Below are 11,850 nucleotides of genomic sequence, written 5' to 3' on the forward strand. Positions count from 1 at the left end.
TGGCTACGAATTTTTGCGCACAGCACGAGCAAGACTCGGACGTCGTTCGCCTAGCAGCCGCATCCTAATCCTACATGGGCTCGACTGCTAATGAATTAAACGCCTTAACTACCTTCAAAAAGGAGTAACAATGGTTGTAATGTTTCTAGCAAAAATCCGGTCTAAATACAAAAAATACACTACTGGCCAGTAAAACTGCTACACGAACAAGAAATGCAGATTATAAACGTGTATTCATTGGACAAATATATTATACTAGAACTGACATGTGATCACATTTTCACGCAGTTTGGTTGCATAGATCCTGAGAAATCAGTACCCAGAACAACCACCTCTGGCAGTAATTACGGCCTTGATACGCCTGGACGACGGTTCAATCCCGCGTCCGGCCATCCTGGTTTAGGTTTTCCGTGATTTCCCTAAATCGCTCCAGGCAAATGCCGGGATGGTTCCTTTCAAAGGGCACGGCCGACTTCCTTCCCCGTCCTTCCCTAATCCGATGAGACCGATGACCTCGATGTCTGGTCTCCTTCCCCAAAATAACCAACCAACCTTGATACGCCTGGGCATTGAGTCAAACAGAGCTTGGATGGCGTGTACAGGTACAGCTGCCCATGCAGCTTCAACACAATACCACAGTTCATCAAGAGTAGTGACTGGCGTATTGTGACGAGCCAGTTGCTCGGCCACCATTGACCAGACGTTTTCAATTGGTGAGAGATCTGGAGAATGTGCTGGCCAGGGCAGCAGTCGAACATTTTCTGTATCCAGAAAGGCCCGTACAGGACCTGCAACATACGGTCGTGCATTATCCTGCTGAAATGTAGGGTTTCGCAGCGATCGAATCAAGGGTAGAGCCACGGGTCGTAACACATTTGAAATGTAACGTCCACTGTTCAAAGTGCCGTCAATGGGAGCAACAGCTGACCGAGACGTGTAATCAATGGCACCCCATACCATCACGCCGGGTGATACGCCAGTATGGCGATGACGAATACACGCTTCCAACGTGCGTTCACCGCGATGTCGCCAAACACGGATGCAACCATCATGATGCTGTAAACAGAACCTGGGTTTATCCGAAATAATGACTTTTGCCATTCGTGCACCCAGGTTCGTTGTTGAGTACACCGACGCAGGCGCTCCTGTCTGTGATGCAGTGTCAAGTGTAACCGCAACCATGGTCTCCGAGCTGATAGTCCATGCTGCTGCAAACGTCGTCCAACTGTGCAGATGGTTGTTGTCTTGCAAACGTCCCCATCTGTTGACTCAGCGATCGAGACGTGGCCGTTACAGCCATGCAGATAAGATGCCTGTCATCTAGACTGCTAGTGATACGAGGCCGTTGGGATCCAGCACGGCGTTCCGTATTACCCTCCTGAACCCACCGATTCCATATTCTGCTAACAGTCATTGGATCTCGACCAACGCGAGCAGCAATGTCGCAACACGATCAATCGCAATCGGGATAGGCTACAATCCGACCTTTATCAAAGTGATGGTACACATTTCTCCTCCTTACACGAGGCATCACAACAACGTTTCACCAGGCAACGCCGGTCAACTGCTGTTTGTGTATGAGAAATCGGTTGGAAACTTTCCTCATGTCAGCACGTTGTAGGTGTCGGCACCGGCGCCAACCTCGTGTGAATGCTCTGAAAAGCTAATCATTTGCATATCACAGCATCCTCTTCCTGTCGGTTAAAGTTCGCGTCTGTAGCACGTCATCTTCGTGGTGTAGCAATTTTAATGACCAGTAGTGTAGAGCAGACGACTATCGGACGCATACGATTGGTACCAGGGGTATAATAGAGAGCAACTTAACAGCTACTCAGCGTGGAAGAGAGAGAAGTAAGTAAGGGTGAGAGTAGGAAAATGTAAGTCAACGGAGTGAGTGTTTTCGGCCTGAGCCGTCAAGACCCTGTGGTGACGGCGGCGGCAGCTGTTGATATCGGACGACAGCGTAGCCCTCGCTTCCGTGTTGCTCCGCCAGACCCCCGAGACACGCCGGAGGCAGCCGCTGCTCCTGACGGCTATATTTAAGGAGCATAAACGTGCCGTGACGGCCGTGCTGTCTGCTGGCTGCACACCTCTAAATCCGCGCCCAGCTCCTGCCACCCACCACATGGCTTAAGCCGCTTCCTGCCTGGCGCACCAGCCACCTTCCGACATCACATCGGTCTTCCTTTTCTTCACGCTGGAGATTCTAGCAAGTATCTGCAACCGACCCTCACCTCTCCAGCTCTCTCTACACACACACGCGCGCGCACACACACACACACACACACACACACACACACACACACACACACAGACACACACACAAAACTGCTTTAAAAACGGTTTTTTTAATCAAATTTTTCTTTTACAAGAAGGAGCATTTCTTAAACTATTTTTGTGCATAGTTGTTACCATTGTTCAGAGATTTATCACAGCGGGAAACTAACTTTTCTATGCCCCCTTCATAGAAAGATACCGCCACTGAAGACATTCACTGCTGAACACCGTTTTCTGCGTCGTTACAGCTATCAAAGCGCCTTCCTCCAATATCAGGAGTTCAACTTCAAGAACAAGTGATAGAAGGAGCACAATTCAAAATAAAAGGCGTGGAATGCTCAGCCAATGCATTATGTTGCTCCTTGCTGCAGATGTGACTCAAAACTTCATCTGTTGGAGAAGTTCGATCACCCGCCGTACAGCTCCGACCATGCACCTTCTGATTACCACTTGTTCTTGAACTTGAAGTGTTATTTTAGAGGAAGGCGTTTTGACAGTGTTAACAATGCAAAAAAACGGTGTTTAGCAATGAGTGTATTCAGTGGCGGCATCTTTCTACGAAGAGGGCGTAGAAAAGTTAGTTTCCCGCTATGATAAATATCTGAACAGTGGTGGCAACTACGTACAAAAATAGAGTAAGAAATGCTCTTTCTTGTAAAAATAAATCTTGATTTGAAAGAATGTTTTATGAGTTTTTTCCAAAACGGTACTTACTTTCCGGACACGCACCGTATACCGTCAGGCGAAGTGGTTTCGGGTCAAGACACTTAACTCGTATACCGGGAGGTCTGTGGTTCGAAACCCCGTCCGACTGTCCAGGTTTAGATTTTCCTTAATTTCCCGACATCGCTTAAGACGAAAGATGGGATGGTTCCTTAGAAAGGACAGGGCCGATTTCTCACACCCACCTTTCTTCAATCCGAAACTGTGCTCCGTCTGCAATGACCTTGTCATCGACGTGTCGTTACTTGCTAATCTTTCTTCCTTCCCCTGCATACTGCGTTTCGCAAAAAGACACTTCAGAAGTAAGGACCGTTCGCATGTCCATAAACAGAGTTCTCACTTCTTGACTCATGAGTTTTATTCAACCGTCGATTACTTGTTTTCGTTACGTGAACGGTGGAAGACAAAGCACTACTGCTTTTTATAATGCAGTCGCGTATCCTACAATTTTGAGAGATAGTTACTGTGTTCTAGGGAAAATATGGAAGTGAGTTCTCCTGGTATCCAGAGTGAGACATTTATCGCCAGTTATAGCGAAACACCTCTTACAACGTGAGAGATTACGGTTCAAAATAACAGAGAGCACTCTTTGAATGTTTGCACGTGTGCTGGCCTTTCGTTGCGAGGGAAATTACGGTCCAGGAGGTTGGTGGAGCCGTACTTCTCACGCGCTTAGCGATTACAGTGCTGAGCGCTGCCCTTTGCTAATAGCAGCCCTGGAAGCCCACGGCCTTAATATATCTACTCTGTTTTTCATACCAGCGTGATGGAAATTTACGAGGATCGAAGGGAGGGACGAGGAACAAAGACTGGAGAAAATAGGAACCGCCGGTAAGATTGTATGAAATCTTACCTCTAAATTAAAGCACTGGGGCAGGGGAAACAGAAAAAAACAGGGTTGGAATTATAATAAGGCGGAGCGCACCCCCGGCGTAGTTTCCCCGTGCCGTTATTCTCCGGCCACCTCCCCCACCCCTCCCCCTTTCCACTTAATTTCGCAAGTTTACTGTCTGGAGAGGCACGAATAACGGCCACGCGAACCTGCGTAATTTTTTCCCTCCCTCTGGGTCCAACCCGTTCCTCACAGTCTCCCAGCGGCGTCGTGGAATTTGCAAACAAAGTCTCCGCTCAGGTGAGCACTGTCGTCTGCTGTTCCGGGTAACTCTTGGCCTCCGCCTAGCATAGCTTCGCAATCTCTGTCTCAAAATTAATAACCCCACTTTTTGTGTACATTGTGGGGCTATGTGCGTTTTGGGGTTCCCTATATATCGGCTTTCTCTCTCTGTCTGTACACGTCGCAGGACGCTGAAACACAGTAGATATATTTATTAACCGGTGCGACGCGGAGTATGCTGAAGAAATAATTATTCAACTTTCTGCTACCTGGCGAAAATATGGCACTGTAAGCAGTCAGAATGTGAAATGTTCCCTGTTTTGACATCAGTAAGCTATCTGTCATTTGGTGATGCGAGTTGATTACTTTTGTAATGTGATTGGTGGTGTTAAGGGATCAGAAGGTTGAAGTTTGCCGGCCGTGCTGCACAGGTCTCAAATTCTGCAGCCAGTGCTCAAGTTGCATCACGGGAATTGTATCTTCTGTGTTCAAGAGTTCAAAAGATTTTGCAGCGCATTTCGCACTGATATCTCTACAAGATTCAGACTGTGCACCAGCTGAAGCCTCAGGATATACAATAGTATTACTTTGACCTTCGTTTTATGGCACGCATGAAAATCGACGACATGTCTTCGGGGAATATTCTTTGGACGGACGAAGCACATTTTACTCGGCTCGGTGCCGTGAATGCACAGAACTGTCCGTATGGGGCTCTACTCCGCCACATGTTGTGCAGAAACATCCACTGCGCACGGCTTACGTGTCTGTGTGGTGTGGTTTCACAAGCTCCTTCATTCTCGGTCCGTTTTTCTTCAGAGAGATGACTCCTTTTGGGTCTGTTAGGTGAATAGTGACATCTGCACGTTATAGGGACCTTCTTGGGCGACACGTGATTCCAGATTTGCAAGAACGCAATAGTGTCTACACCACTACTTTCATGTACGATGCGACGACATCACATGCTGCTTGCCAGGTGAAAGATTTGCTTCGAGGTCTCTTCGGTAACGAGCGCATCATCTCTTGGCAATTTCAAGATGTGTGGCCGTCCAGATTTCCTGACCTAAATCCATGTGTCTTATGGTTGCGGAGATATCTAAAATACCAGGGATGTAACCGGATTCTCCTTGTTCTGAAGGATAGCATACGAAGACATATCGCTCGAATTACTCTGGTGAAGTTGGATATGCTGCGAGCAACTGTCGATCATGCGATGGTACATATGCAGAATGTTGCTGAGTCGGAAGACAGTGTTAAATTAATGTTACAGCTTGTGACCATATCCTAACAGAAGTACCGCAACCACCATTATACTTTATTGTTCCTCCCCTTTTCCTTCACCCATACCACGTTCTGACTACCTACAGCGCCAAATTTTCCCCTGGAGACAGAAATTGGAACTGTTATTTTTTTTCAGTACACTCATCGAGCGCACTGGTTACGGACATACCTCCGATGCTTTAGCGTCCTCTCACGTACACAGCCCGTAATGCATAACTCGGAACACCGTCAGTTGAATTGTAAACACCCGGCATAAAAGAAGTAAGTAAGTTCCGTAGTTCTTCATGCCTACGTCAGAGCAGCGAGTTAACTTCCCTAACCACATATTATAAACTGGCCGAACGTGTTCACAAGTTATGACGATGGATAGTGTCTTGAAAAGTGGTTATAAGATAACCATCAACAAACGTAAAACAAAGATCATGAAGGTAACGCTGAGAAAAATAGATTAGGAAATGAAACGCCGAAAGTGACAGACAGGATTAGTCGTGACTAGTAATCATATCATAAATACAAAACGACAAATTTTGCAAGAGTGTTCAATGCTATTTCTTTCCAACCGTAATCTTTACCTTTGTTAACAAAATTTGCAGCAGATTGTTAAAGCCAGACGTCTTGCATTATCGTGTTGCAGGATAATACCTTTTCCGTCTAGTATGTAAAAGTTCAATGCCGATGTTTTCAAAATCGACCTGACAGTCCTAAACTATTCACCAGAAAGAAATGACTATTATCGCAACTTTGACGCATACTGGAAGACAATAATAAAAAACTAATATTTTAATTCTTCTCCCTCAACTTTAGTTCCGTTCCCAAATTTCTCGTGTTTTTCCTTGACTCTTACACGATGTACTGACTGAGTAACATGAACGTTAGTCTACAACCCTGCCTCCCTTCTCAATTACTCCCTCCCTCGGATGTTCATCGACTCTTAGAAATGCAGTCTGTTTTCTAAACAAGTTCTAGATAACTATTGACTCACTATAGCGGGTACCTACGATCGTTTCGAAGCCCCAAAGGTTGTATGCCACTTAACATAGACAAAAACGCATTTTACTTTTTTTTTTAAATCTGCCACTGAAGCAAGGTAGCACAAACCCAGTTTTTCAGAAGATACCTCTGCTATTGCTGTTGGAACTCGATGGCACACGGCGTGAGGTCTGGGAGCGGTAGTGTAGAAACGCCATCACATTCGGACCACGACAGAGGGCTATTTTCTTTTTGGGAGTGTGACCGGGTAGACGTGGGAGGCCCGGAATGGGCCACCCGACACCTGGGAGGCACGTGGGCGCTATCTGGCCGCTTATCTAGCAGCCGTGGCCACCGCAGAGGCACGCGGAGGACCCGGCCGCTTGCTGCCACCGGGCAGCCGAGGGTCGGGTTACTCGGGGAGTCCCCGCGTGACACAGGCCACAGGCCGCAGGGTGAACAACACGGCACGGTACGGTAAACTCCGCTGGTCGCGGTTCCGTGTGTCTCAGCACCTGAGACTCCCTATGCAGCTAAGCGAGCACTTCCGTTATACAATAATCGAGTAACTAATTGGCCATTGCAGAAAATGTAATGTGGTGCAATATGGCTTAAGCTCAATTGGGAAGCACCTATTACACAGTGATCATGCGTAGAGTGCGTGGATGACCACAAGAAACGACAGAAAAATACTAGGGTGAATCAAAAAGTAATGCCCCCGGGACAGTAACAAATAGTAATAAACGTGTAAAAGCGGAAATAGTACAGTTCACGGACTGAATTGTCCTCTACACAACACTCAACATAGTCACCATGCTCTTGGACATAGACGGAAGCGCCAAAGGAACTGGTATAGGCATGCGTATTCAAATACAGAGATATGTAAACAGGCATAATAACAGTGCTGCCGTCGGCAACGCCTATATAAGACAACAAGTGTCTCGTGCAGTTGTTAGATCGCTTACTGCTGCTACAATGGCAGATTGTCAAGATTTAAGTGAGTTTGAACGTGGTGTTATAGTCGGCGCACGACCGATTGGACACAGCATCTCCACCGTAGCGATGATGTTTGGTTTGTGGGGCGCTCGATTAAGCGGTCATCAGCGCCCTTACAAAGTCCCAATTTTTACACAGTCCCATTTTCTTTTTCACAGTCCAATCTAGACGCCGTCCCGAATGACGATGATGATAATGATGATGAAATGATGAGGACAACGTAGCTACGAAGAAGGGATTTTTCCGTATGACCATTTCACGAGTGTACTGTGACTATTAGGAATCCGGTAAAATATATCATCTCCGACATCACTGCTGCCGGAAAAAGATCCTGCTGGAACGGGACCAACGACGACTGAAGACAATCGTTCAACGTGACAGAAGTTCAACCCGTCGAGCAAATTGCTGCAGATTTTATTGCTGGGCCATCAACAAGTGTCAGCGTGCAAACCATTCAACGAAACATCATCGATATGGGCTTTCGGAGCCGAAGGCCCACTCGTGTACCCTTGCACGACACAATGCTTTACGCATCGCCTGGACCCATCAGCACCGACATTGGACTCTTGATGACTGGAAACATGTTGCCTGGTGTGACGAGTCTCGTTTCAAATTGTATCTAGCGGATGGATGTGTACGGGTATGGAGACAACCTCATGAATTCTAGGACCCTGCGTGTCAGCAGGGACTGTTCAAGCTGGTGGAGGTTCTGTGATAGTGCGGGGAGTGTGCTTTTGGGATGATATGGGATCCCTGATAGTCTAGATACGACTCTGACAGGTGACACGTACTTAAGCATCCTGTCTGATCACGTGCATCCATTCATTTCTTGTGCATTCCAACGGACCTGGCCAATGCCACCAAGACAACGTGACACCACAAACGTCCAGAATTGCTACAGAGTGGCTGCAGGAACATTCTTCTGAGTTTAAACACTCCCGCTGCCCACCACACTCCCCAGATTTGAACATTATTGAGTGTATCTGGGATACCTTGCACTATGCTGTTCAGCAGAGATCTTCACCCATCGTACTCTTACGCATTTTTGGGCAGCCCTGCAGGATTCATGGTGTCAGTTCCCTCCAGCACTACTTCAGACATTAGTTGAATCCATGCCACGTCAAGTTGCGTGACTTCTGTGTGCTCACTGGGGCTCTACATGATATTAGACAGGTGTACCAGTTTCTTTGGCTCTTCAATGTATTTGCGCCATCGTTGAACTCAGGCATCAATATCACTTTGGAAAAAATCCGGGGATTTGCTTCTTGACCCACCTTTTTTAACCTCATCTATACAGAATGTGTATGGGGATGCTGTAATGGACATCAGAAATGTGCGCCGTTGGGAGAGGAAGTTAGGTAAAGGAGAAACGAACACTGCATCGCCGATAACGTCTGTCACAGATGCCAGTCGAGGATAGCTGACTGAAGTGATTCGAGGAGACCGAGGCGTTGGAGCTCACACTTAACAGCGAAGCCGGGGATTTTGAAATCATGGGCCGAAGAAGCACAACATGGAATTTTTCCAAACTAGTTTCGATGTCTGGGCTCAACGGTGGCATAAATGTGTACAAATGATGACTATGTTGGACGATAGTGTTTTGTAGAAGATACTTCAAGCTATGATGTGTACTAATCCCACTGTTACATGTTTTTTATGACACAGGAGGCATTACCTTTTCGTTTACCCTCTTTCGTTTCCTCATCTCACTCGGGCTGTCCGCAGCAATCCCTTACGAGGAAGCGTTGCCCTCCTAGGGCGCTGATTGCCGAGAATTGGAGGACAGTGACTCTAGAATGGCCTGAAACCAAGGGGTCGCATCAGTTCTGAGAGTGAGCATTGATCTGAACAGGAATGTGCACTGAGAAATACCTCAATAGTGCGGCAGTGCATTTCTACTCAGTTTGGATTGCGTGTCATAATTTTATTGTGATTGTGATAAAGTGCATTTTGTCAGGAAAAATATTACGGTATTCATAAAAAAAATATGTAATTACTCGTTGCCAGTAGCTCAGCAGATACGTAAAATCGAAGCTATCCCCACTGCAGTCACGGTGAGTGTACTCAACGAACTTACCACCGTTCGTGATCCTCTCCGATAGGGACTCTATGTGAGTAGACAGTGTTTTCGCGACGTATGCCTGAAGTTTACACGTCCAGATGCAACGATCACACGAAATGCCAGGCTGTTACAACTAGTCCGCATAATCCCTTTTCCGCCACGAATTTCGAGTGGCGATCTTGTAGCATATACATGTACATAGACACTGTGCAAGCAAATTATTATCGATTTTTTGTCCTACTTCATTCGTGTATTGAGAGAGGGAAAAATGACTGTCTATTTGCCTCAGTGTGTGCCCTAATCTTCTCTGTCTTATTCCAATGATACATGTACGAGATACACTGATGAGCTAAAATTTTACTACAAACAACCGCGACATTGAAAGACACCCGTGGCATTGCGAACACGTAACGCGGCACGGAAAGAATACAAGCGGAGCAGAGACAAACGGGGGAGTTGTTCCAGTGACAATACGGACCGCAAATGGGGAAATACACTGACATAAGTAACTTTTTATGGCCGGCGCATGGCTCGGAAAAGGCGAAGAATGTTGTAGAATATTCTTCTGCGAAATTGAGTAAGGTTTGAAGAGAGAGAGAGAGAGAGAGAGAGAAGAGTTAGTGTTTAACGTCCCGCCGCCAACGAGGTCATTAGAGACGGAGCATAAGCCCGGATTAGGGGAAGGATAGGGAAGGAGATCGGCGGTGCCCCTTCACAGGAACCATCCCGGCATTTGCCTGAAGCGAGTTAGAGAAATCACGGAAAACCTAAATCAGGATGGCCGCACGCGGATTTGAACCGTCGTCCTCCCGAATGCGAGTCCAGTGTGCTAAACACTGCGCCACCTCGCTCGGTGAGTAAGGTTTGAATAACCACTACTATATTCTTGTAACCCTGACTCTCAGGTTTCTAAAAATGTATGCTTTAGTCGAAATTACTGGTTAATTACACAGATACTGAAGTTTCTGTTTCGAAAAAATTATCGCTGGAAATGTGAATTAAACTACGGGCATTTCGCTCCAATTCTGAGAGTCCGAGTTTAGCGTTTGGCCTGTAAAGATACTACACCAGGCAGTCTGTGATTAACTTACTACTTGAAAGATACTACGCCATTCGTCATTTGTTATACTTGTCGGTAGAACTTGGGTCGCGAACATCTGATCTAAAGGTAACAAATGACGAAAATGTCGAATAAATCCGTTTCAGTTGTCACTTAACGATACCAATGTTAGACAATGTGCAGGCAACGAAAGACAGAAAGATTTAGGAAACATTTCTTTTGTAATTATTTCCTCAAAATGTTCAAATGTGTGTGAAATCTTATGGGACTTAACTGTTAAGGCCATCAGTCCCTAAGCTTACACACTACTTAACCTAAAGTATCCTAAGGACAAACACACACACCCATGCCTGAGGGAGGACTCGATCCTCCGCCAGGACCAGCCGCACAGTCCATGACTGCAGCGCCCTTAGACCGCTCGGCTAATCCCGCGCTTATCTCCTCCCAATGATAATTAAGTAGTGCAAGAATATTGAATAACTTGGCTAAAATGCACTTCCTTTGCATGATGTTTAGCTTTGTTGCATATTGATTGGGATGGAATATTACAACCTAAGAGCCGTCGTAAAATGATCCCGATCATTTTGAACGACTGTGCTGTCCAATGCTAGAGAGCTACCATCGTTTGAAGTGATTGAAAAAATCTGGCAACCAGTTGCAAACCAAAGGTTTATTTAGCCCTTGACCTACGTTTCGATATTTCTAAAATTATATTCTTCATGAAGAGTGGGCCTTGTTACATCACATAGTGGTAAAATACATTAGTTGAAGCGGAGCGGCTCTTATCACTCCATCTGAAGAAGAAACTTTTAGAAATATCGAAACGTACGTCAAGGGCTAAATAAACCTTTTGTCTGCAACTGGCTGGCTGATTTTTTAACCTCTTCAAATCTATACAGTTGCTGAATCGCAGCCATGGTTAAGATATTACTACTATCGTTAGTAAATCGCTGTCATACCACTGCATTCGTAGGATAACAAACATTATAGTCGGCCGCAAATGAACGTCATATGAAGAACGAGGAGGATTTTGGGGGGGGGGAGGGGCAGAGTTTCAGTAGATTACTAAGAGTTAATTTTCAATAGGTGACCGTGGCAGGACATCCTGGAAGACAGTAAATTTCGTTGTTTCCGCTCCACAGTATCACGTTTTGACCCACTAGAAGAAGATATTTTCGTTCGAATCCATGACCTCGGCTGACGGCTGTGAGTGGTGTTTGGTGCTGGCGGCTCGGTAGCGGCAGCTGCTGTCTTGGCGACCAGCGCAAGCACCGGCGGTGCTTCGGCGGACCACTCCGGTCGGAAGAGTTTCTGTCGTTCCGCCTCCTCTTCGGCGTATCGGAAGTTCTTCACCGAGCTGGCAAAGTTAAA

Source organism: Schistocerca nitens, chromosome 9, assembly GCF_023898315.1.
Source record: "Schistocerca nitens isolate TAMUIC-IGC-003100 chromosome 9, iqSchNite1.1, whole genome shotgun sequence".
Classification (NCBI taxonomy): Eukaryota; Metazoa; Arthropoda; class Insecta; order Orthoptera; family Acrididae; genus Schistocerca; species Schistocerca nitens.